Source organism: Oncorhynchus gorbuscha, unplaced genomic scaffold, assembly GCF_021184085.1.
Source record: "Oncorhynchus gorbuscha isolate QuinsamMale2020 ecotype Even-year unplaced genomic scaffold, OgorEven_v1.0 Un_scaffold_2605, whole genome shotgun sequence".
In the NCBI taxonomy this organism is placed as follows: domain Eukaryota; kingdom Metazoa; phylum Chordata; class Actinopteri; order Salmoniformes; family Salmonidae; genus Oncorhynchus; species Oncorhynchus gorbuscha.
The window spans coordinates 24,874-49,431 of NW_025747069.1; the positions used below are offsets into that span (position 1 = coordinate 24,874).

General features: G+C 49.0%; 1 pseudogene; it reads left to right on the forward strand.

The window, feature by feature from the left end:
• The window catches only part of LOC124026115, a 32,288-nt pseudogene extending 8,034 nt beyond the window's left edge, over positions 1–24,254 (forward strand).
• Positions 24,255–24,558: the final 304 nt, after the last annotated feature.

Sequence of the window (24,558 nt, forward strand, 5' to 3'; positions counted from 1 at the left end):
ACAGTTATTACAGCTACTATAGTTAGTACAGCTGCTACAGTTAGTACAGCTGCTACAGTTAGTACAGCTGCTACAGTTAGTACAGCTACTAGTTATTACAGCTGCTACAGTTATTACAGCTACTACAGTTATTACAGCTACTACAGTTATTACAGTTATTATAGCTGCTACAGTTATTACAGCTACTACAGTTATCACAGCTGCTACAGCTATTACAACTACTACAGTTATTACAGCTATTACAGCTACTACAGTAATTACAGTTATTACAGCTACTACAGTAATTACAGTTATTACAGCTGCTACAGTTATTACAGCTGCTACAGTTATTACAGCTGCTACAGTTATTACAGCTACTACAGTTATTACAGCTACTACAGTTATTACAGCTACTACAGCTATTACAGCTACTACAGTTATTACAGCTGCTACAGTTATTACAGCTGCTACAGTTATTACAGCTGCTACAGTTATTACTGCTGCTACAGTTATTACAGTTATTACAGCTACTACTGTAATTACAGTTATTACAGCTGCTACAGTTATTACAGCTGCTACAGTTATTACAGCTGCTACAATTATTACAGCTGCTACAGTAATTACAGTTATTACAGCTACTACAGTAATTACAGTTATTACAGTTATTACAGCTGCTACAGTTATTACAGCTGCTATAGTTAATACAGCTACTACAGTTATTACAGCTACTACAACTTTTACAGCTATTCTACCTTATACACATCTACAGCTACTACAGCTATTCTACCGTATGCACATCTATACCTACTACAGCTATTCTACCTTATGCACATCTATACCTACAACAGCTATTCTGCCATATACACATCTACAACAGCTATTTTATCTACTACACATCTACAGCTACTACACATCTATACCTACTACAACTATTCTACCTACTACACATCTACACCTACTACACATCTACACCCACTACAACTATTCTACCTTATACATATCTACAGCTACTACACATCTATACCTACTACAACTATTCTACCTTTTACACATATACACCTACCACACATCTATACCTACTACAACTATTCTACCTTATACACATCTACACCTACTACAACTATTCTACCTTATACACATCTACAACTACTACACATCTACACCTACTACAACTATTCTACATTATACACATCTACAACTACTACAGCTATTTTACCTACTACACATCTACACCTACTACAACTATTCTATCTATAGCTACTACACATCTATACCTACTACAGCTATTCTACCTACTACACATCTATACCTACTACAACTATTCTACCTTATACACATCTATACCTACTACAACTATTCTACCTTATACACATCTACAGCTACTACAACTATTCTACCTACTACACATCTATACCTACTACAACTATTCTACCTACTACACATCTACACCTACTACAACTATTCTACATTTACATTTACATTTAAGTCATTTAGCAGACGCTCTTATCCAGAGCGACTTACAATAAACATCTACAACTATTCTACCTTATACACATCTACAGCTACTACACATCTATACCTACTACAACTATTCTACCTTATACACATCTACAGCTACTACACATCTATACCTACTACAACTATTTCACCTTATACACATCTACAACTACTACAGCTATTTTATCTACTACACATCTACAGCTACTACAACTATTCTACCTACTACACATCTACAACTACTACACATCTACACCTACTACAACTATTCTACCTACTACACATCTACAGCTACTACACATCTATACCTACTACAACTATTCTATCTACTACACATCTACAACTACTACAGCTATTTTATCTACTACACATCTACAGCTACTACAACTATTCTACCTACTACACATCTACACCTACTACACATCTACACCTACTACAACTATTCTACCTACTACACATCTGCACCTACTACAGCTATTCTATCTACTACACATGTACACCTACCACACATCTACACCTACCACACATCTACACCTACTACAACTATTCCACCTACTACACATCTACATCTACTACAACTATTCCACCTACTACACATCTACACCTACTACACATCTACACCTACTTCAGCTATTCTATCTACTACACATCTACAACTACTACAAATATTCTACCTACTACACATCTACACCTACTACACATCTACACCTACTACAGCTATTCTACCTACTACACATCTACACCTACTACACATCTACACCTACTACAGCTATTCTATCTACTACACCTTATACACATCTACAACTACTACAAATATTCTACCTACTACACATCTACACCTACTACAGCTATTCTATCTACTACACATCTACAACTACTACAAATATTCTACCTACTACACATCTACACCTACTACAGCTATTCTACCTACTACACATCTACACCTACTACACATCTACAACTACTACAAATATTCTACCTACTACACATCTACACCTACTACAGCTATTCTACCTACTACACATCTACACCTACTACACATCTACACCTACTACAGCTATTCTATCTACTACACATCTACAACTACTACAAATATTCTACCTACTACACATCTACACCTACTACAGCTATTCTACCTACTACACATCTACACCTACTACACATCTACAACTACTACAAATATTCTACCTACTACACATCTACACCTTATACACATCTACAACTACTACAAATATTCTACCTACTACACATCTACACCTACTACAGCTATTCTATCTACTACACATCTACAACTACTACAAATATTCTACCTACTACACATCTACACCTACTACAGCTATTCTACCTACTACACATCTACACCTACTACACATCTACAACTACTACAAATATTCTACCTACTACACATCTACACATCTACAACTACTACAAATATTCTACCTACTACACATCTACACCTTATACACATCTACTACAGCTACTACAGCTATTCTATCTACACCTACTACAACTATTCTACCTACTACACATCTACATCTACTACACATCTACACCTACTACAACTATTCTACCATATACACATCTACACCTACTACAGCTGCTACAGCTATTCTACCTTATACACATCTACACCTACTACAGCTACTACAGCTATTCTACCTTATACACATCTACTACAGCTACTACAGCTATTCTACCTACTACACACCTACAACTACTACAACTATTCTACCTTATACACATCTACAACTACTACACCTACTACAGCTATTCTACCTGATACACATCTACACCTACTACAACTACTACAGCTATTTTACCTACTACACATCTACACCTACTACAACTATTCTACCTACTACACATCTACACCTACTACAGCTATTCTACCTTATACACATCTACACCTACTACAGCTGCACATAGAGAGAATTGGTTTGAGGACCAAAATGTAATTGAGATCCAGTTGTGTTTTCTCAACCTTTCTTCTCCTCTTTTTCTCTCTGTCAGCTGATAGGTCGAGGCCGGTACGGCTCGGTGTTCTGTGGTTCGTTGGACGAGCGACAGGTGGCTGTGAAGGTGTTCAGCTCAGCCAATCGGCAGAACTTCCTGAACGAGTGTTCCATTTATTGTCTCCCCCTGCTGGAGCATGACAACATCGCACACTTCATCGCTGCCGACGAACGGCTGGGGGCCGAGGGCCGAGTGGAGTACCTTCTGGTCATGGAGTACTACCCCACGTAAGTACCTTCTTTCTACTGGGTTCTACCGGTCCCAGACAGCTGGGGGCCGAGGGCCGAGTGGAGTACCTTCTGGTCATGGGAGTACTACCCCCACGTAAGTACCTTCTACTGGGTTCTACCGGTTCCAGACAGCTGGGGGCCGAGTGGAGTACCTTCTGGTCATGGAGTACTACCCCCATGTAAGTACCTTCTACTGGGTTCTACCGGTCCCAGACAGCTGGGGGCCGAGGGGAGTATTTTTTTATATATTTTTTTACCTTTATTTAACCAGGCAAGTCAGTTAAGAACACATTCTTATTTTCAATGACGGTCTAGGAACAGTGGGTTAACTGCCTGTTCAGGGGCAGAACGACAGATTTGTACCTTGTCAGCTTGGGGGTTTGAACTCGCAACCTTCCGGTTACTAGTCCAACACTCTAGCCACTAGGCTACGCTGCCACCCCAGAGTACCTTCTGGTCATGGAGTACTACCCCCACGTAAGTACCTTCTACTGGGTTCTACCGGTTCCAGACGGCTGGGGGCCGAGTGGAGTACCTTCTACTGGGTTCCACTGGTTCCAGACGGCTGGGGGCCGAGTGGAGTACCTTCTACAGGGTTCCACTGGTTCCAGACGGCTGGGGGCCGAGTGGAGTACCTTCTACTGGGTTCTACTGGTTCCAGACGGCTGGGGGCCGAGTAGAGTACCTTCTGCTGGGTTCCACTGGTTCCAGACGGCTGGGGGCCGAGTGGAGTACCTTCTACAGGGTTCCACTGGTTCCAGACGGCTGGGGGCCGAGTGGAGTTCCTTCTCCTGGGTTGTACTGGTTCCAGACGGCTTAGGCAGCTGATTCCCTTTTATTTAAAGTGACAAACCACCTCAGCACTGTCTCTCTCTCTCTCTCTCTCTCTCTGTGTCCTGGTGTATTACGATGTATTAATACAGTATATAGATATATATATATCCCTCTGTCTCTCTGTCTCCCTCCAGCTCTCTGTCTCCCTCCAGCTCTCTCTCTCCCTCCAGCTCTCTCTCTCTCTCTGGTTCTCTCTCTCTCTCTGGTTCTCTCTCTCTCTCTTTCTCTCTCTTTCTCTCTGGTTCTCTCTCTCTCTCTGTGTCCTGGTGTATTATGATGTATTAATACAGTATATATCCCTCTCTCTGTCTCCCTCCAGCTCTCTCTGTCTCCCTCCAGCTCTCTCTGTCTCCCTCCAGCTCTCTCTCTCCCTCCAGCTCTCTCTCTCCCTCCAGCTCTCTCTCTCTCTCTCTGGTTCTCTCTCTGGTTCTCTCTCTCTCTCTCTCTCTGGTTCTCTCTCTCTCTCTGGTTCTCTCTCTCTCTCTCTCCTGGTGTATTGTGGTGTATTAATACATTTACATTTAAGTCATTTAGCAGACGCTCTTATCCAGAGCGACTTACAAATTGGTGCATTATCCTTCCCTCCTCTCTCTCTCTGTCAGGGCTCTTTGTATCGCTATCTGGGCCTGCAGACAGGAGACTGGATGAGTAGCTGTCGTCTGGCCCATTCCATCACCAGAGGCCTGGCCTACCTGCATACTGAGCTGCTTAAAGGAGGTAAGACATACACCTGACCTCCACCCTGTCCACCTGACCTCCGCCCTGTCCACCTGACCCCTACGCCCTGTCCACCTGACCCCTACGCCCTGTCCACCTGACCCCTACGCCCTGTCCACCTGACCCCTACGCCCTGTCCACCTGACCCCTACGCCCTGTCCACCTGACCCCTACGCCCTGTCCACCTGACCCCTACGCCCTGTCCACCTGACCTCCACGCCCTGTCCACCTGACCTCCACGCCCTGTCCACCTGACCTCCGCCCTGTCCACCTGACCTCCGCCCTGTCCACCTGACCCCTACGCCCTGTCCACCTGACCTCCACCCTGTCCACCTGACCCCTACGCCCTGTCCACCTGACCCCTACGCCCTGTCCACCTGACCCCTACACCCTGTCCACCTGACCCCTACGCCCTGTCCACCTGACCCCTACGCCCTGTCCACCTGACCTCCACGCCCTGTCCACCTGACCTCCGCCCTGTCCACCTGACCTCCGCCCTGTCCACCTGACCTCCACGCCCTGTCCACCTGACCTCCACGCCCTGTCCACCTGACCTCCACGCCCTGTCCACCTGACCTCCACGCCCTGTCCACCTGACCCCTACGCCCTGTCCACCTGACCTCCACGCACTGTCCACCTGACCTCCGCACTGTCCACCTGACCTCCATGCCCTGTCCACCTGACCTCCACGCCCTGTCCACCTGACCTCCACCCTGTCCACCTGACCTCTGTAGTTCAATGTGGAGTAGTAATGTAGCCATCCTCTGGCTGGGTTTCAATGTGGAGTAGTAATGTAGCCATCCTCTGTGGTTCAATGTGGAGTAGTAATGTAGCCATCCTCTGGCTGGGTTTCAATGTGGAGTAGTAATGTAGCCATCCTCTGTGGTTCAATGTGGAGTAGTAATGTAGCCATCCTCTAGCTGTGGTTCAATGTGGAGTAGTAATGTAGCCATACTCTGGCTGGGTTTCAATGTGGAGTAGTAATGTAGCCATCCTCTGTGTTTCAATGTGGAGTAGTAATGTAGCCATCCTCTGGCTGGGTTTCAATGTAGAGTAGTAATGTAGCCATCCTCTGTGGTTCAATGTAGAGTAGTAATGTAGCCATCCTCTGTGGTTCAATGTGGGGTAGTAATGTAGCCATCCTCTGTGGTTCAATGTAGAGTAGTAATGTAGCCATCCTCTGTGGTTCAATGTGGGGTAGTAATGTAGCCATCCTCTGTGGTTCAATGTAGAGTAGTACTGTAGCCATCCTCTGTGGTTCAATGTAGAGTAGTAATGTAGCCATCCTCTGTGGTTCAATGTGGAGTAGTAATGTAGCCATCCTCTGTGGTTCAATGTAGAGTAGTAATGTAGCCATCCTCTGTGGTTCAATGTGGAGTAGTAATGTAGCCATCCTCTGTGTTTCAATGTAGAGTAGTAATGTAGCCATCCTCTGTGGTTCAATGTGGGGTAGTAATGTAGCCATCCTCTGTGGTTCAATGTGGGGTAGTAATGTAGCCATCCTCTGTGGTTCAATGTGGAGTAGTAATGTAGCCATCCTCTGTGGTTCAATGTAGAGTAGTAATGTAGCCATCCTCTGTGGTTCAATGTGGGGTAGTAATGTAGCCATCCTCTGTGGTTCAATGTGGAGTAGTAATGTAGCCATCCTCTGTGGTTCAATGTAGAGTAGTAATGTAGCCATCCTCTGTGTTTCAATGTAGAGTAGTAATGTAGCCATCCTCTGTCTGTGGTTCAATGTAGAGTAGTAATGTAGCCATCCTCTGGCTGTGGTTCAATGTAGAGTAGTAATGTAGCCATCCTCTGGCTGGGTTTCAATGTGGAGTAGTAATGTAGCCATCCTCTAGCTGTGGTTCAGTGTGGAGTAGTAATGTAGCCATCCTCTAGCTGTGGTTCAGTGTGGAGTAGTAATGTAGCCATCCTCTGGCTGGGTTTCAATGTGGAGTAGTAATGTAGCCATCCTCTGTGGTTTAATGTGGAGTAGTACTGTAGCCATCCTCTGTGGTTCAATGTAGAGTAGTAATGTAGCCATCCTCTGGCTGTGGTTCAATGTGGAGTAGTAATGTAGCCATCCTCTGTGGTTCAATGTGGAGTAGTACTGTAGCCATCCTCTGTGGTTCAATGTGGAGTAGTAATGTAGCCATCCTCTGTGGTTCAATGTGGAGTAGTACTGTAGCCATCCTCTGTGGTTCAATGTGGAGTAGTACTGTAGCCATCCTCTGTGGTTCAATGTGGAGTAGTAATGTAGCCATCCTCTGGCTGGGTTTCAATGTGGAGTAGTAATGTAGCCATCCTCTGTGGTTCAATGTAGAGTAGTAATGTAGCCATCCTCTGGCTGGGTTTCAATGTGGAGTAGTAATGTAGCCATCCTCTGTCTGTGGTTCAATGTAGAGTAGTAATGTAGCCATCCTCTGGCTGGGTTTCAATGTGGAGTAGTAATGTAGCCATCCTCTGTCTGTGGTTCAATGTAGAGTAGTAATGTAGCCATCCTCTGGCTGGGTTTCAATGTGGAGTAGTAATGTAGCCATCCTCTGTCTGTGGTTCAATCACCAGACTGCTGCTCTATTCTACAATACTATCACCAGAGTACTGCTCTGTTCTACAGGCCTCTCACTGCCCTCTAGTGGATACTGTGATACTGCACCAAGTCAATAGATCTCTGCCTGTGCCCTGGTTGTAAGGATCAGTTCTCCTCATCTATTATGAACCACCCCGGTCCTAGTTCTAAATATTATCTTGTTACTCCTTTCTCCCTCCTCCTCCTCTCTTCTCCCTCCTCCGCCTCTCTTCTCCCTCCTCCTCCTCTCTTCTCCCTCCTCCTCTTCTCCTCTCCCTCCTCCTCTCCTCTCCCTCCTCCTCTCTTCTCCCTCCTCCTCTTCTCTTCTCCCTCCTCCTCTCTTCTCCCTCCTCCTCTTCTCCTCTCCCTCCTCCTCTCTTCTCCCTCCTCCTCCTCCTCTTCTCCCTCATCCTCCTCCTCTTCCTCTCTTCTCCCTCCTCCGCCTCTCTTCTCCCTCCTCCTCCTCTCTTCTCCCTCTCCCTCCTCCTCTCTTCTCCCTCTCCCTCCTCCTCTCTTCTCCCTCCTCCTCCTCCTCTTCCTCTCTTCTCCCTCATCCTCCTCTCTTCTCCCTCATCTTCCCCTCTTCTCCCTCATCCTCTCCCTCCTCCCCCTCCTCTCTGCTTCACCCCTCCTCTCCTTCTCTCTTCTCCCTCCTCCTCTCCTTCTCTCTCCCTCCCCCTCCTCTCTTCTCCCTCCCCCTCCTCTCTTCTCTCTCCCCTCCTCTGTTCTCCCTCCTCTCTTCCTCCCCCCTCTATCCCTCATCATCCTCTCTTTTCTCCTCTTTCCCCCTCCTTCTCTCTCCATACCTCCTCTTTTCCCCCCTCCTCTTCCACCTCGTCCTCCTCCAGACTTCTACAAGCCAGCTGTGTCTCACAGAGATCTGAACAGTCGGAACATTCTGGTGAAGAACGACGGAACGTGTGTCATCATCGACTTTGGCCTCTCCATGAAGTTGACGGGGAACCGGCCGGTACGACAGGGAGAGGAGGAGAACGCTGCCATCAGTGAGGTGAGACCATAGAACACTTTGAAACCCATGTCATCAGTGAGGAGAGACCATAGAACCCTTTGGAACCCATGTCATCAGTGAGGTGAGAGCATAGAACCCTTTGGAACCCATGTCATCAGTGAGGTGAGACCATAGCACCCTTTGAAGCCAATTTAATCAGTGAGGTGAGAGCATAGAACCCTTTGAAACCCATGTCATCAGTGAGGTGAGACCATAGAACCCTTTGGAACACATGTCATCGGTGGGGGGAGATCATAGAACCCTTTGGAACCCATGTCATCAGTGAGGGGAGACCATAGAACCCTTTGGAACCCATGTCATCAGTGAGGTGAGACCATAGAACCCTTTGGAACCCATGTCATCAGGGAGGGGAGACCATAGAACCCTTTGAAACCCATGTCATCAGTGAGGTGAGACCATAGAACCCTTTAGAACCCATGTCATCAGTGAGGTGAGACCATAGAACCCATGTCATCAGTGAGGAGAGACCATAGAACCCTTTGGAACCCATGTCATCAGTGAGGAGAGACCATAGAACCCATGTCATCAGTGAGGTGAGACCATAGCACCCTTTGAAGCCAATTTAATCAGTGAGGTGAGAGCATAGAACCCTTTGAAACCCATGTCATCAGTGAGGTGAGACCATAGAACCCTTTGGAACCCAGGTCATCAGTGAGGGGAGACCATAGAACCCTTTGAAGCCAATTGAATCAGTGAGGTGAGACCATTTGAAACCAATTTAATCAGTGAGGGGAGACCATAGAACCTTTTGGAACCCATGTCATCAGTGAGGTGAGACCATAGCACCCTTTGAAGCCAATTTAATCAGTGAGGTGAGAGCATAGAACCCTTTGAAACCCATGTCATCAGTGAGGTGAGACCATAGAACCCTTTGGAACCCATGTCATCAGTGAGGTGAGACCATAGCACCATTTGAAGCCAATTGAATCAGTGAGGGGAGACCATAGAACCCTTTGAAACCAATTGAATCAGTGAGGTGAGACCATAGCACCCTTTGAAACCAATTGAATCAGTGAGGTGAGACCATAGAACCCTTTGGAACCCATGTCATCAGTGAGGGAGACCATAGAACCCTTTGAAACTCATGTCATCAGTGAGGTGAGACCATAGAACCCTTTGAAACCCATGTCATCAGTGAGGGGAGACCATAGAACCCGTTGAAATCCATGTCATCAGTGAGGAGAGACCATAGAACCCTTTGGAACCCATGTCATCAGTGAGGTGAGACCATAGAACCCATGTCATCAGTGAGGAGAGACCATAGAACCCTTTGAAACCCATGTCATCAGTGAGGTGAGACCATAGCACCCTTTGAAGCCAATTTAATCAGTGAGGTGAGACCATAGAACCCTTTGAAACCCATGTCATCAGTGAGGGGAGACCATAGAACCCTTTGGAACCCATGTCATCAGTGAGGGGAGACCATAGAACCCGTTGAAATCCATGTCATCAGTGAGGAGAGACCATAGAACCCTTTGAAACCCATGTCATCAGTGAGGTGAGACCATAGAACCCTTTGAAACCCACGTCTGTCTCTCCCTGGTGGGATCTAACTTCTACATGGCTTGGGACATTCTGGATTGGGTGGTTAGGGTTTATGTATTTAAACCCTGGTTCTGTCTCTCTTCAGGTGGGTACAGTCCGCTACATGGCCCCAGAGGTTCTGGAGGGGGCTGTGAACCTGAGGGACTGCGAGTCGGCTCTGAAGCAGGTGGACATGTACGCCCTGGGCCTCGTCTACTGGGAGACCTTCATGAGGTGTACTGACCTCTTCCCAGGTAATAACCCTGACCTCTAACCCTGGGCCTGGTCTACTGGGAGACATTCATGAGGTGTACTGACCTCTAACCCTGGGCCCCGTCTACTGGGAGACCTTCATGAGGTGTACTGACCTCTTCCCAGGTAATAACCCTGACCTCTAACCCTGGGCCTGGTCTACTGGGAGACCTTCATGAGGTGTACTGACCTCTAACCCTGGGCCTGGTCTACTGGGAGACCTTCATGAGGTGTACTGACCTCTAACCCTGGGCCTGGTCTACTGGGAGACCTTCATGAGGTGTACTGACCTCTAACCCTGGGCCTGGTCTACTGGGAGACCTTCATGGGGTGTACTGACCTCTAACCCTGGGCCTGGTCTACTGGGAGACCTTCATGAGGTGTACTGACCTCTAACCCTGGGCCTGGTCTACTAGGAGACCTTCATGGGGTGTACTGACCTCTAACCCTGGGCCTGGTCTACTGGGAGACCTTCATGAGGTGTACTGACCTCTTCCCAGGTAATAACCCTGACCTCTAACCCTGGGCCTGGTCTACTGGGAGACCTTCATGAGGTGTACTGACCTCTAACCCTGGGCCCCGTCTACTGGGAGACCTTCATGAGGTGTACTGACCTCTTCCCAGGTAATAACCCTGACCTCTAACCCTGGGCCTGGTCTACTGGGAGACCTTCATGAGGTGTACTGACCTCTAACCCTGGGCCTGGTCTACTGGGAGACCTTCATGAGGTGTACTGACCTCTAACCCTGGGCCTGGTCTACTGGGAGACCTTCATGAGGTGTACTGACCTCTAACCCTGGGCCTGGTCTACTGGGAGACCTTCATGGGGTGTACTGACCTCTAACCCTGGGCCTGGTCTACTGGGAGACCTTCATGAGGTGTACTGACCTCTAACCCTGGGCCTGGTCTACTAGGAGACCTTCATGGGGTGTACTGACCTCTAACCCTGGGCCTGGTCTACTGGTCCTTCTGTAGCTCAGTTGGTAGAGCATGGCGCTTGTAACGCCAGGATAGTGGGTTCGATTCCCGGGACCACCCATACGTAGAATGTATGCACACATGACTGTAAGTCGCTTTGGATAAAAGCGTCTGCTAAATGGCATATATTATTATATTTATATTATTATATTACTGGGAGACCTTCATGAGGTGTACTGACCTCTAACCCTGGGCCCCGTCTACTGGGAGACCTTCATGAGATGTACTGACCTCTAACCCTGGGCCTGGTCTACTGGGAGACCTTCATGAGGTGTACTGACCTCTTCCCAGGTAATAACCCTGACCTCTAACCCTGGGCCTGGTCTACTGGGAGACCTTCATGAGGTGTACTGACCTCTAACCCTGGGCCCCGTCTACTGGGAGACCTTCATGAGGTGTACTGACCTCTTCCCAGGTAATAACCCTGACCTCTAACCCTGGGCCTGGTCTACTGGGAGACCTTCATGAGATGTACTGACCTCTAACCCTGGGCCTCGTCTACTGGGAGACCTTCATGAGGTGTACTGACCTCTTCCCAGGTAATAACCCTGACCTCTAACCCTGGGCCTGGTCTACTGGGAGACCTTCATGAGGTGTACTGACCTCTAACCCTGGGCCCCGTCTACTGGGAGACCTTCATGAGGTGTACTGACCTCTTCCCAGGTAATAACCCTGACCTCTAACCCTGGGCCTGGTCTACTGGGAGACCTTCATGAGGTGTACTGACCTCTAACCCTGGGCCTGGTCTACTGGGAGACCTTCATGGGGTGTACTGACCTCTAACCCTGGGCCTGGTCTACTGGGAGACCTTCATGAGGTGTACTGACCTCTAACCCTGGGCCTGGTCTACTAGGAGACCTTCATGGGGTGTACTGACCTCTAACCCTGGGCCTGGTCTACTGGGAGACCTTCATGAGGTGTACTGACCTCTAACCCTGGGCCCCGTCTACTGGGAGACCTTCATGAGATGAACTGACCTCTAACCCTGGGCCTGGTCTACTGGGAGACCTTCATGAGGTGTACTGACCTCTAACCCTGGGCCCTGTCTACTGGGAGACCTTCATGAGGTGTACTGACCTCTAACCCTGGGCCTGGTCTACTGGGAGACCTTCATGGGGTGTACTGACCTCTAACCCTGGGCCTGGTCTACTGGGAGACCTTCATGAGGTGTACTGACCTCTAACCCTGGGCCTGGTCTACTAGGAGACCTTCATGGGGTGTACTGACCTCTAACCCTGGGCCTGGTCTACTGGGAGACCTTCATGAGGTGTACTGACCTCTTCCCAGGTAATAACCCTGACCTCTAACCCTGGGCCTGGTCTACTGGGAGACCTTCATGAGGTGTACTGACCTCTAACCCTGGGCCCCGTCTACTGGGAGACCTTCATGAGGTGTACTGACCTCTTCCCAGGTAATAACCCTGACCTCTAACCCTGGGCCTGGTCTACTGGGAGACCTTCATGAGGTGTACTGACCTCTAACCCTGGGCCTGGTCTACTGGGAGACCTTCATGAGGTGTACTGACCTCTAACCCTGGGCCTGGTCTACTGGGAGACCTTCATGAGGTGTACTGACCTCTAACCCTGGGCCTGGTCTACTGGGAGACCTTCATGGGGTGTACTGACCTCTAACCCTGGGCCTGGTCTACTGGGAGACCTTCATGAGGTGTACTGACCTCTAACCCTGGGCCTGGTCTACTAGGAGACCTTCATGGGGTGTACTGACCTCTAACCCTGGGCCTGGTCTACTGGGAGACCTTCATGAGGTGTACTGACCTCTAACCCTGGGCCCCGTCTACTGGGAGACCTTCATGAGATGTACTGACCTCTAACCCTGGGCCTGGTCTACTGGGAGACCTTCATGAGGTGTACTGACCTCTTCCCAGGTAATAACCCTGACCTCTAACCCTGGGCCTGGTCTACTGGGAGACCTTCATGAGGTGTACTGACCTCTAACCCTGGGCCCCGTCTACTGGGAGACCTTCATGAGGTGTACTGACCTCTTCCCAGGTAATAACCCTGACCTCTAACCCTGGGCCTGGTCTACTGGGAGACCTTCATGAGATGTACTGACCTCTAACCCTGGGCCTCGTCTACTGGGAGACCTTCATGAGGTGTACTGACCTCTTCCCAGGTAATAACCCTGACCTCTAACCCTGGGCCTGGTCTACTGGGAGACCTTCATGAGGTGTACTGACCTCTAACCCTGGGCCCCGTCTACTGGGAGACCTTCATGAGGTGTACTGACCTCTTCCCAGGTAATAACCCTGACCTCTAACCCTGGGCCTGGTCTACTGGGAGACCTTCATGAGGTGTACTGACCTCTAACCCTGGGCCTGGTCTACTGGGAGACCTTCATGGGGTGTACTGACCTCTAACCCTGGGCCTGGTCTACTGGGAGACCTTCATGAGGTGTACTGACCTCTAACCCTGGGCCTGGTCTACTAGGAGACCTTCATGGGGTGTACTGACCTCTAACCCTGGGCCTGGTCTACTGGGAGACCTTCATGAGGTGTACTGACCTCTAACCCTGGGCCCTGTCTACTGGGAGACCTTCATGAGATGAACTGACCTCTAACCCTGGGCCTGGTCTACTGGGAGACCTTCATGAGGTGTACTGACCTCTAACCCTGGGCCCTGTCTACTGGGAGACCTTCATGAGGTGTACTGACCTCTAACCCTGGGCCTGGTCTACTGGGAGACCTTCATGAGGTGTACTGACCTCTTCCCAGGTAATAACCCTGACCTCTAACCCTGGGCCTGGTCTACTGGGAGACCTTCATGAGGTGTACTGACCTCTAACCCTGGGCCCCGTCTACTGGGAGACCTTCATGAGGTGTACTGACCTCTTCCCAGGTAATAACCCTGACCTCTAACCCTGGGCCTGGTCTACTGGGAGACCTTCATGAGGTGTACTGACCTCTAACCCTGGGCCTGGTCTACTGGGAGACCTTCATGAGGTGTACTGACCTCTAACCCTGGGCCTGGTCTACTGGGAGACCTTCATGAGGTGTACTGACCTCTAACCCTGGGCCTGGTCTACTGGGAGACCTTCATGGGGTGTACTGACCTCTAACCCTGGGCCTGGTCTACTGGGAGACCTTCATGAGGTGTACTGACCTCTAACCCTGGGCCTGGTCTACTAGGAGACCTTCATGGGGTGTACTGACCTCTAACCCTGGGCCTGGTCTACTGGGAGACCTTCATGAGGTGTACTGACCTCTAACCCTGGGCCCCGTCTACTGGGAGACCTTCATGAGATGTACTGACCTCTAACCCTGGGCCTGGTCTACTGGGAGACCTTCATGAGGTGTACTGACCTCTTCCCAGGTAATAACCCTGACCTCTAACCCTGGGCCTGGTCTACTGGGAGACCTTCATGAGGTGTACTGACCTCTAACCCTGGGCCCCGTCTACTGGGAGACCTTCATGAGGTGTACTGACCTCTTCCCAGGTAATAACCCTGACCTCTAACCCTGGGCCTGGTCTACTGGGAGACCTTCATGAGATGTACTGACCTCTAACCCTGGGCCTCGTCTACTGGGAGACCTTCATGAGGTGTACTGACCTCTTCCCAGGTAATAACCCTGACCTCTAACCCTGGGCCTGGTCTACTGGGAGACCTTCATGAGGTGTACTGACCTCTAACCCTGGGCCCCGTCTACTGGGAGACCTTCATGAGGTGTACTGACCTCTTCCCAGGTAATAACCCTGACCTCTAACCCTGGGCCTGGTCTACTGGGAGACCTTCATGAGGTGTACTGACCTCTAACCCTGGGCCTGGTCTACTGGGAGACCTTCATGGGGTGTACTGACCTCTAACCCTGGGCCTGGTCTACTGGGAGACCTTCATGAGGTGTACTGACCTCTAACCCTGGGCCTGGTCTACTAGGAGACCTTCATGGGGTGTACTGACCTCTAACCCTGGGCCTGGTCTACTGGGAGACCTTCATGAGGTGTACTGACCTCTAACCCTGGGCCCCGTCTACTGGGAGACCTTCATGAGATGAACTGACCTCTAACCCTGGGCCTGGTCTACTGGGAGACCTTCATGAGGTGTACTGACCTCTAACCCTGGGCCCTGTCTACTGGGAGACCTTCATGAGGTGTACTGACCTCTAACCCTGGGCCTTGTCTACTGGGAGACCTTCATGAGGTGTACTGACCTCTTCCCAGGTAATAACCCTGACCTCTAACCCTGGGCCCCGTCTACTGGGAGACCTTCATGAGATGTACTGACCTCTAACCCTGGGCCTGGTCTACTGGGAGACCTTCATGAGGTGTACTGAACTCTAACCCTGGGCCTGGTCTACTAGGAGACCTTCATGGGGTGTACTGACCTCTAACCCTGGGCCTGGTCTACTGGGATACCTTCATGAGGTGTACTGACCTCTAACCCTGGGCCTGGTCTACTAGGAGACCTTCATGAGGTGTGTTGACCTCTAAACCTGGGCATGGTCTACTGGGAGACCTTCATGGGGTGTACATGAGGTGTACTTAACTAGGCAAGTCAGTTAAGAACAAATTCTTATTTACAATGACGGCCTACCCCAGCCTAACCCGGACAACGCTGGGCCAATTGTGGACCCCACTATGGGAGTCCAAGTCACGGCCGGATGTGATACAGCCTGGAATCTAACCAGGGTCTGTAGCGACGCCTCTAGCACTGAGATGCAGTGTTTTAGACCGCTGAAACAGGGTCTGTAGTGACGCCTCTAGCAATGAGATGCAGTGTTTTAGACCGCTGAAACAGGGTCTGTAGCGACGCCTCTAGCACTGAGATGCAGTGTTTTAGACCGCTGAAACAGGGTCTGTAGTGACGCCTCTAGCAATGAGATGCAGTGTTTTAGACCGCTGAAACAGGGTCTGTAGCGACGCCTCTAGCACTGAGATGCAGTGTTTTAGACCGCTGAAACAGGGTCTGTAGCGACGCCTCTAGCACTGAGATGCAGTGTTTTAGACCGCTGAAACAGGGTCTGTAGCGACGCCTCTAGCACTGAGATGCAGTGTTTTAGACCGCTGAAACAGGGTCTGTAGTGACGCCTCTAGTAATGAGATGCAGTGCCTTAGACCGCTGCGCCACTCGGGAGCCCAGAGAAACTTACTCCTGACCACAATTAGTTGTCAAATCACAGTATTGAATTTCCACCTTAATGTTCTGGTTCCTCCTTTCTCTCCAGGAGAATCAGTCCCAGACCTCCAGGTGGCGTTCCAGGCCGAGGCGGGGAACCACCCTTCCTTTGAGGACATGCAGGTCCTGGTGTCCAGAGAGAAACAGAGACCCAAGTTCCCCGAGGCCTGGAAGGAAAACAGCCTGGTGAGACCTGTGGTATGGTGTGTTGTATGGTGTTGTATGGTGTGGTGTTGTATGGTGTGGTATGGTGTGTTGTATGGTGTGGTATGGTGTTGTGTGGTGTGTTGTGGTGTGGTCCTTCTGTAGCTCAGTTGGTAGAGCATGGCGCTTGTAACGCCAGGGTAGTGGATTCGATCCCCGGGACCACCCATACGTAGAATGTATGCACACATGACTGTAAGTCGCTTTGGATAAAAGCGTCTGCTAAATGGCATATATTTATATATATATTGGTATGTTATGGTGTGGTATGTTGTGGTATGTTGTGGTATGGTGTGGTATGTTATGGTGTGGTATGGTGTGGTATGGTGTGGTATGTTATGGTGTGGTATGTTGTGGTATGTTGTGGTGTGGTATGTTATGGTGTGGTATGTTATGGTGTGGTATGTTATGGTGTGGTGGTGTGGTGGTATGTTGTGGTGGTGTGGTATGTTATGGTGTGGTATGTTGTGGTATGTTGTGGTGTGGTATGTTATAGTGTGGTATGTTATAGTGTGGTGTGGTATGTTATGGTGTGGTATGTTGTGGTATGTTATAGTGTGGTATGGTGTGGTATGTTATGGTGTGTTGTGGTATGGTGTGGTGTGGTATGTTATGGTGTGGTATGTTATGGTGTGGTATGTTATGGTGTGGTATGTTATGGTGTGATGTGGTGTGGTATGTTATAGAGTGGTATGGTGTGGTATGTTATGGTGTGGTGTGGTATGTTATAATGTGGTATGGTGTGGTGTGGTGTGGTATGTTATAGTGTGGTGTGGTATGTTATAGTGTGGTGTGGTGTGGTATGTTATAGTGTGGTGTGGTATGTTATAGTGTGGTATGGTGTGGTATGTTATAGTGTGGTGTGGTATGTTATAGTGTGGTATGGTGTGGTATGGTGTGGTGTGGTATGTTATAGTGTGGTATGTTATAGTGTGGTGTGTTATGTTATGGTATGGTATAGTGTGGTGTGGTGTGTTGGTGTGGTGTGGTATGGTGTGGTATGTTATAGTGTGGTATAGTGTGGTATAGTGTGATATGGTGTGGTATGGTGTGGTATGGTGTGCTATGTTATAGTGTGGTATGGTGTGGTATGTTATGGTGTGGTATGTTATGGTGTGGTGTGGTATGTTATAGTGTTGTATGGGGTGGTATGGTATGTTATGGTGTGGTATGTTATAGTGTGGTATGGTATGTTGTGGTATGGTATGTTGTGGTGTGGTATGTTATGGTGTGGTATGTTATGGTGTGGTATGTTATGGTGTGGTATGTTATGGTGTGGTATGGTGTGGTATAGTGGGGTGTGGTATGTTGTGGTGTGGTATGGTGTGGTATGGTGGTGTGGTATGTTATAGTGTGGTGTGGTATGTTATAGTGTGGTGTGGTATGTTGTGGTATGGTGTGGTATGTTATGGTGTGGCATGGTGTGGTATGTTGTGGTGTGGTATGTTATGGTGTGGTGTAGTATGGTGTGGTATGGTATGTTATGGTGTAGTGCGGTATGTTATGGTGTGGTATGGTATGTTATGGTATAGTGTGGTGTGGTATGTTATGGTGTAGTATGGTGTGGTATGTTATGGTGTGGTATGTTATGGTGTGGTATGTTATGGTGTGGTATGGTATGTTATGGTGTAGTATGGTGTGGTATGTTATGGTGTGGTATGGTATGTTGTAGTATGGTGTGGTGTGGTGTGGTATGTTATTGTGTGGTATGTTATGGGGTGGTGTGGTATGTTATGGTGTGGTGGTGTGGTATGTTATGGTGTGGTGGTATGTTATGGTGTGGTGGTATGTTATGGTGTGGTGGTGTGGTGTGGTATGTTATAGTGTGGTGGTGTGGTGTGGTATGTTATAGTGTGGTATGTTATGGTATGGTATGTTATAGTGTGGTGTGTTATGGTGTGGTATGTTATAGTGTGGTATGGTGTGGTGTGCTATGTTATAGTGTGGTGTGGTATGTTATAGTGTGGTGTGGTATGTTATGGTGTGGTATGTTATGGTGTGGTATGTTGTGGTGTGGTATGTTATAGTGTGGTGTGTTATGGTGTGTTATGGTGTGGTATGTTATGGTGTGGTATGTTATAGTGTGGTGTGGTATGTTATAGTGTGGTATGTTATGGTGTGGTATGTTATGGTGTGGTATGGTGTGGTATGTTATGGTGTGGTGTAGTATGTTATGATGTGGTATGTTATAGTGTGGTGTGGTATGTTATAGTGTGGTGTGGTATGTTATGGTGTGGTATGTTATGGTGTGGTATGTTATGGTGTGGTATGGTGTGGTGTGGTATGTTATGGTGTGGTGTAGTATGTTATGATGTGGTATGTTATAGTGTGGTGTGGTGTGGTGTGGTATGTTATAGTGTGGTGTGGTATGTTATGGTGTGGTATGTTATGGTGTGGTATGTTATAGTGTGGTGTGGTATGGTGTGGTATGGTGTGGTATGTTATGGTGTGGTATGTTATAGTGTGGTGTGGTATGTTATGGTGTGGTATGTTATAGTGTGGTGTGGTATGTTATGGTGTGGTATGTTATGGTGTGGTATGTTATGGTGTGGTATGTTATAGTGTGGTGTGGTATGTTATGGTGTGGTGTGGTATGCATTTACATTTAAGTCATTTTGCAGACGCTCTTATCCAGAGCGACTTACAAATTGGTGCATTCACCTTATGACATCCAGTGGAACAGTCACTTAACAATAGTGCATCTAAATCTTAAAGGGGGGGGGAGAGGGAATACTTATCCTATCCTAGGTATTCCTTAAAGAGGTGGGGTTTCAGGTGTCTCCGGAAGGTGGTGATTGACTCCGCTGTCCTGGCGTCGTGAGGGAGTTTGTTCCACCATTGGGGGGCCAATGGTATGGTGTGGTATGTTATGGTGTGGTATGTTATAGTGTGGTGTGGTGTGGTATGTTGTGGTGTGGTATGTTATGGTATGTTATGGTGTAGTATGGTATGTTATGGTGTGGTGTGGTATGTTATGGTGTAGTATGGTATGTTTTGGTGTGGTATGGTGTGGTGTAGTATGGTGTAGTATGGCATGTTATGGTGTGGTATGGTATGTTATGGTGTAGTATGGTGTGGTATGTTATGGTGTGGTATGTTATGGTGTGGTATGGTATGTTATGGTATGGTATGTTATGGTGTGGTATGTTATGGTGTGGTATGGTGTGGTATGTTATGGTGTGGTATGTTATGGTGTGGTATGGTATGTTATGGTGTGGTATGTTATGGTGTGGTATGTTATGGTGTGGTGTGGTGTAGTATGGTGTGGTATGGTGTAGTATGGTGTGGTATGTTATGGTGTGGTGTGGTATGTTATGGTGTGGTATGTTATGGTGTGGTATGTTATGGTGTGGTATGGTATGGTTATCCTCTGTAACCTTCCCTCAGGCGGTGCGGTCCCTGAAGGAGACCATGGAGGACTGTTGGGACCAGGATGCCGAGGCCAGGCTGACCGCTCAGTGTGCAGAGGAGCGCATGGCTGAACTACTGCTGATCTGGGACCAGTCCAAGTCTGTCAGCCCCACACTCAACCCTACTGGTAGCAGCTGTACCACACTGTTCAATGATAGGTACAGACCCTATACACACCCTCTACTGTTCAATGATGGGTACAGACACTATACACACCCTCTACTGTTCAATGATGGGTACAGACACTATACACACCCTCTACTGTTCAATGATGGGTACAGACACTATACACACCCTCTACTGTTCAATGATGGGTACAGACACTATACACACCCTCTACTGTACCACACTGTTCAATGATGGGTACAGACACTATACACACCCTCTACTGTTCAATGATAGGTACAGACACTATACACACCCTCTACTGTTCAATGATGGGTACAGACACTATACACACCCTCCACTGTACCACACTGTTCAATGATAGGTACAGACACTATACACACCCTCTACTGTACCACACTGTTCAATGATAGGTACAGACCCTATACACACCCTCTACTGTTCAATGATAGGTACAGACACTATACACACCCTCTACTGTACAATGATGGGTACAGACACTATACACACCCTCTACTGTTCAATGATAGGTACAGACACTATACACACCCTCTACTGTTCAATGATGGGTACAGACACTATACACACCCTCTACTGTTCAATGATGGGTACAGACACTATACACACCCTCTACTGTTCAATGATAGGTACAGACACTATACACACCCTCTACTGTACAATGATAGGTACAGACACTATACACACCCTCTACTGTACAATGATAGGTACAGACACTATACACACCCTCTACTGTACAATGATAGGTACAGACACTATACACACCCTCTACTGTACCACACTGTTCAATGATAGGTACAGACGCTATACACACCCTCTACTGTACAATGATAGGTACAGACACTATACACACCCTCTACTGTACAATGATAGGTACAGACACTATACACACCCTCTACTGTACCACACTGTTCAATGATAGGTACAGACACTATACACACCCTCTACTGTACCACACTGTTCAATGATAGGTACAGACACTATACACACCCTCTACTGTACCACACTGTTCAATGATAGGTACAGACACTATACACACCCTCTACTGTACCACACTGTTCAATGATAGGTACAGACACTATACACACCCTCTACTGTACCACACTGTTCAATGATAGGTACAGACACTATACACCACACCCTCCACTCAACCCATCTGTACCTCACACACACACACACACCCTTACACTCATACCTACTCATACCAACTGCACTGCACAACGACACACACACACACCTTGTAGTCCTCCTTGGTGATAAGTACCTGTTGTGTTGTTAACGTGACTGTGACCCCAACAGAAACCGCATGGGGCCACAGTCCGGCCCTGACCCTGCCTCGTCCTACATCGAGGAGCAGGACGGCACGGGCAAGAGCACACACAGCGACACCCCCTCCGCTTTGATTGGCCGGACGAGAGATGGAGGTGTGGCTGGAGAGAGGAACAGGAACTCTATAAACTACGAGCGGCAGCAGGCGGCTCACGCCCGTCTCCCGGCAACCCCTCCGCTGGAACCTCCTCTTCCCTCACCACCATGACCTTCATCTCAGAGTCCAGCCAGGGTCATGACCCCAACCCTAACCTCCACCTGACCCTGACCCAGGAGGATCTGGAGACCACCAAGCTGGACCCCAGGGAGGTGGATAAGAACCTGAAGGAGAGTTCTGATGAGAACCTGATGGAACACAGCCAGAAACAGTTCTGTTCTCCGGACTTGCTGAGCCCCGCCTCCTCCTCCCTGCTCTTCCCCTTCATCAAGATGGCTGCCGAGGCGTCTCCCCCCGCCGTGTTCCCTCTCCCCAAGCAGCAAAACCTCCCCAAACGACCCTCCAGCCTGCTGCTCCGCACCAAGCCGCCTAAGAAAGACTCATCCTCTCTGAGGTTTAAATTCGGTCGCCGTGGCAAGTCCAATCTACGACAGGTAGAGGGCGGAGCTAAGACCAACGGCGTGTCCAACGTCACCGCCGTCTCCGAGCCCCACCGGGTCAGCGCCACCAACAACCTGCTGGTCCTACGGGACCTCTCTGTGAACGGGCATGGGGCCGGGTCCTCGCCAGCAGGGGGCGCCAGCAGCACGGTGGGGCTCACTCTAACTCAGAGCACGAACCCCCAGAGCTCTGAGGACGGCCAGCTGGGGCTGATCACTGCCAGCCCAGACGAACACCAACCCCTGCTGAGCAGAGAGACAGGACAACCAGATGTCCACTCCTCTAACGCACGGCCCAACAACAACAACAACAACAGCAACGGACTGGTACTGGGGGAGGGAGAGGGGGAGAGTGATGGGGGAGGAGAGGAAGAGGGAGCAGGAGGAAGTACCAGTGGAGAGACCCCCTGCTCCCTGGGGGAGAGTTCTGTGTCTGGTTCCTTGTCTGGACCTGACCCCAACCCTGTCCCCATGAGAGGTGAAGCCCTACTCAGGCAGCCTAAAGGAGGCCGGCGGCCGGAGAGACCCAACTCCCTGGACCTGTCCTTCACCACCAGAGACCTGGTCTCACTGGGTGAGCAGAGCACCCTCACAGCCTGACCCTACCCCTCACAGCCTGACCCTACCCCTCACAGCCTGACCCTACCCCTCACAGCCTGACCCTACCCCTCACAGCCTGACCCTAACCCTCACAGCCTGACCCTACCCCTCACAGCCTGACCCTACCCCTCACAGCCTGACCCTACCCCTCACAGCCTGACCCTACCCCTCACAGCCTGACCCTAACCCTCACAGCCTGACCCTAACCCTCACAGCCTGACCCTAACCCTCACACCCTTACCCCCTGACCTTAACCCTGTGTTTGTGTTCCAGGGGAGGCCTTGGTCCAGAACCAGGGAACAGGGGAGAAGATTAAGAAGCGTGTGAAGACACCGTACTCCCTGAAGCGCTGGCGACCCGCCACCTGGGTCATCACCACAGATACCAGGGGGTCAGAGGTTAACAACAACAGGGGAGAAGGTCAGGCCCGGCCCAAGTCCAGCTCCGCTGTCTATCTGACCTCTGAACCCAGCGACACCCGCCTCTGAACTCTGACCTTCAGAGGGACAACACAGACAGTAGTGTTGTTGTAACAGCAGTTGGTTGTGTCCCGTCTCTGAACTCTGACCTTCAGAGGGACAACACAGACAGTAGTGTTGTTGTAACAGCAGTTGGTTGTGTCCCGTCTTTTTGATGACATTGCTTTCAGTTGAATCCAGCTATGCAGCAATCTCTTCCTTGTGGTTTAATTTGTCTATGTGTATAATGGGGTCTTCTCCAGTTGAAATCTCAGCCTGTGACCATGAGGCAGGCTGCTCTGGAGCCTTTAAACAGTCATAGTATTTGCTCTGTCTTTCAGCACCATAAGGACTCCAGACATGACTGACTCTATGGTCTTAAACACACAATTGTCCACTTTCACTTTTTTCATGCTCTGTTCATTTTTGGTTTTGTATCATGATTTAAATTGTGCAATAGGATACAGCTTTTAGGTGCTTTCATTATGTTTTTAACACTTTTAATATAATCTCTGTGTTGCACTTATAAATGGACACCAACTCAATATTTTATTCAGTCTGTAAACCCTCTCCTTAAATCAAACAACTGAAGTACTACCCACAGTTGTAATGTCAGTGGGCTTTCTCTGTTTACTGGGACTCTGGGACTACAATCACCTGACAGGACTGGGGGGGACTACAATCACCAGACAGGACTGGGGGGGACTACAATCACCAGACAGGACTGGGACTACAATCACCTGACAGGACTGGGACTACAATCACCAGACAGGACTGGGACTACAATCACCTGACAGGACTGGGACTACAATCACCAGACAGGACTGGGGGGGACTACAATCACCAGACAGGACTGGGACTACAATCACCTGACAGGACTGGGACTACAATCACCTGACAGGACTGGGGGGGACTACAATCACCAGACAGGACTGGGACTACAATCACCAGACAGGACTGGGGGGGACTACAATCACCAGACAGGACTGGGGGGACTACAATCACCAGACAGGACTGGGGGGGACTACAATCACCTGACAGGACTGGGACTACAATCACCAGACAGGACTGGGGGGA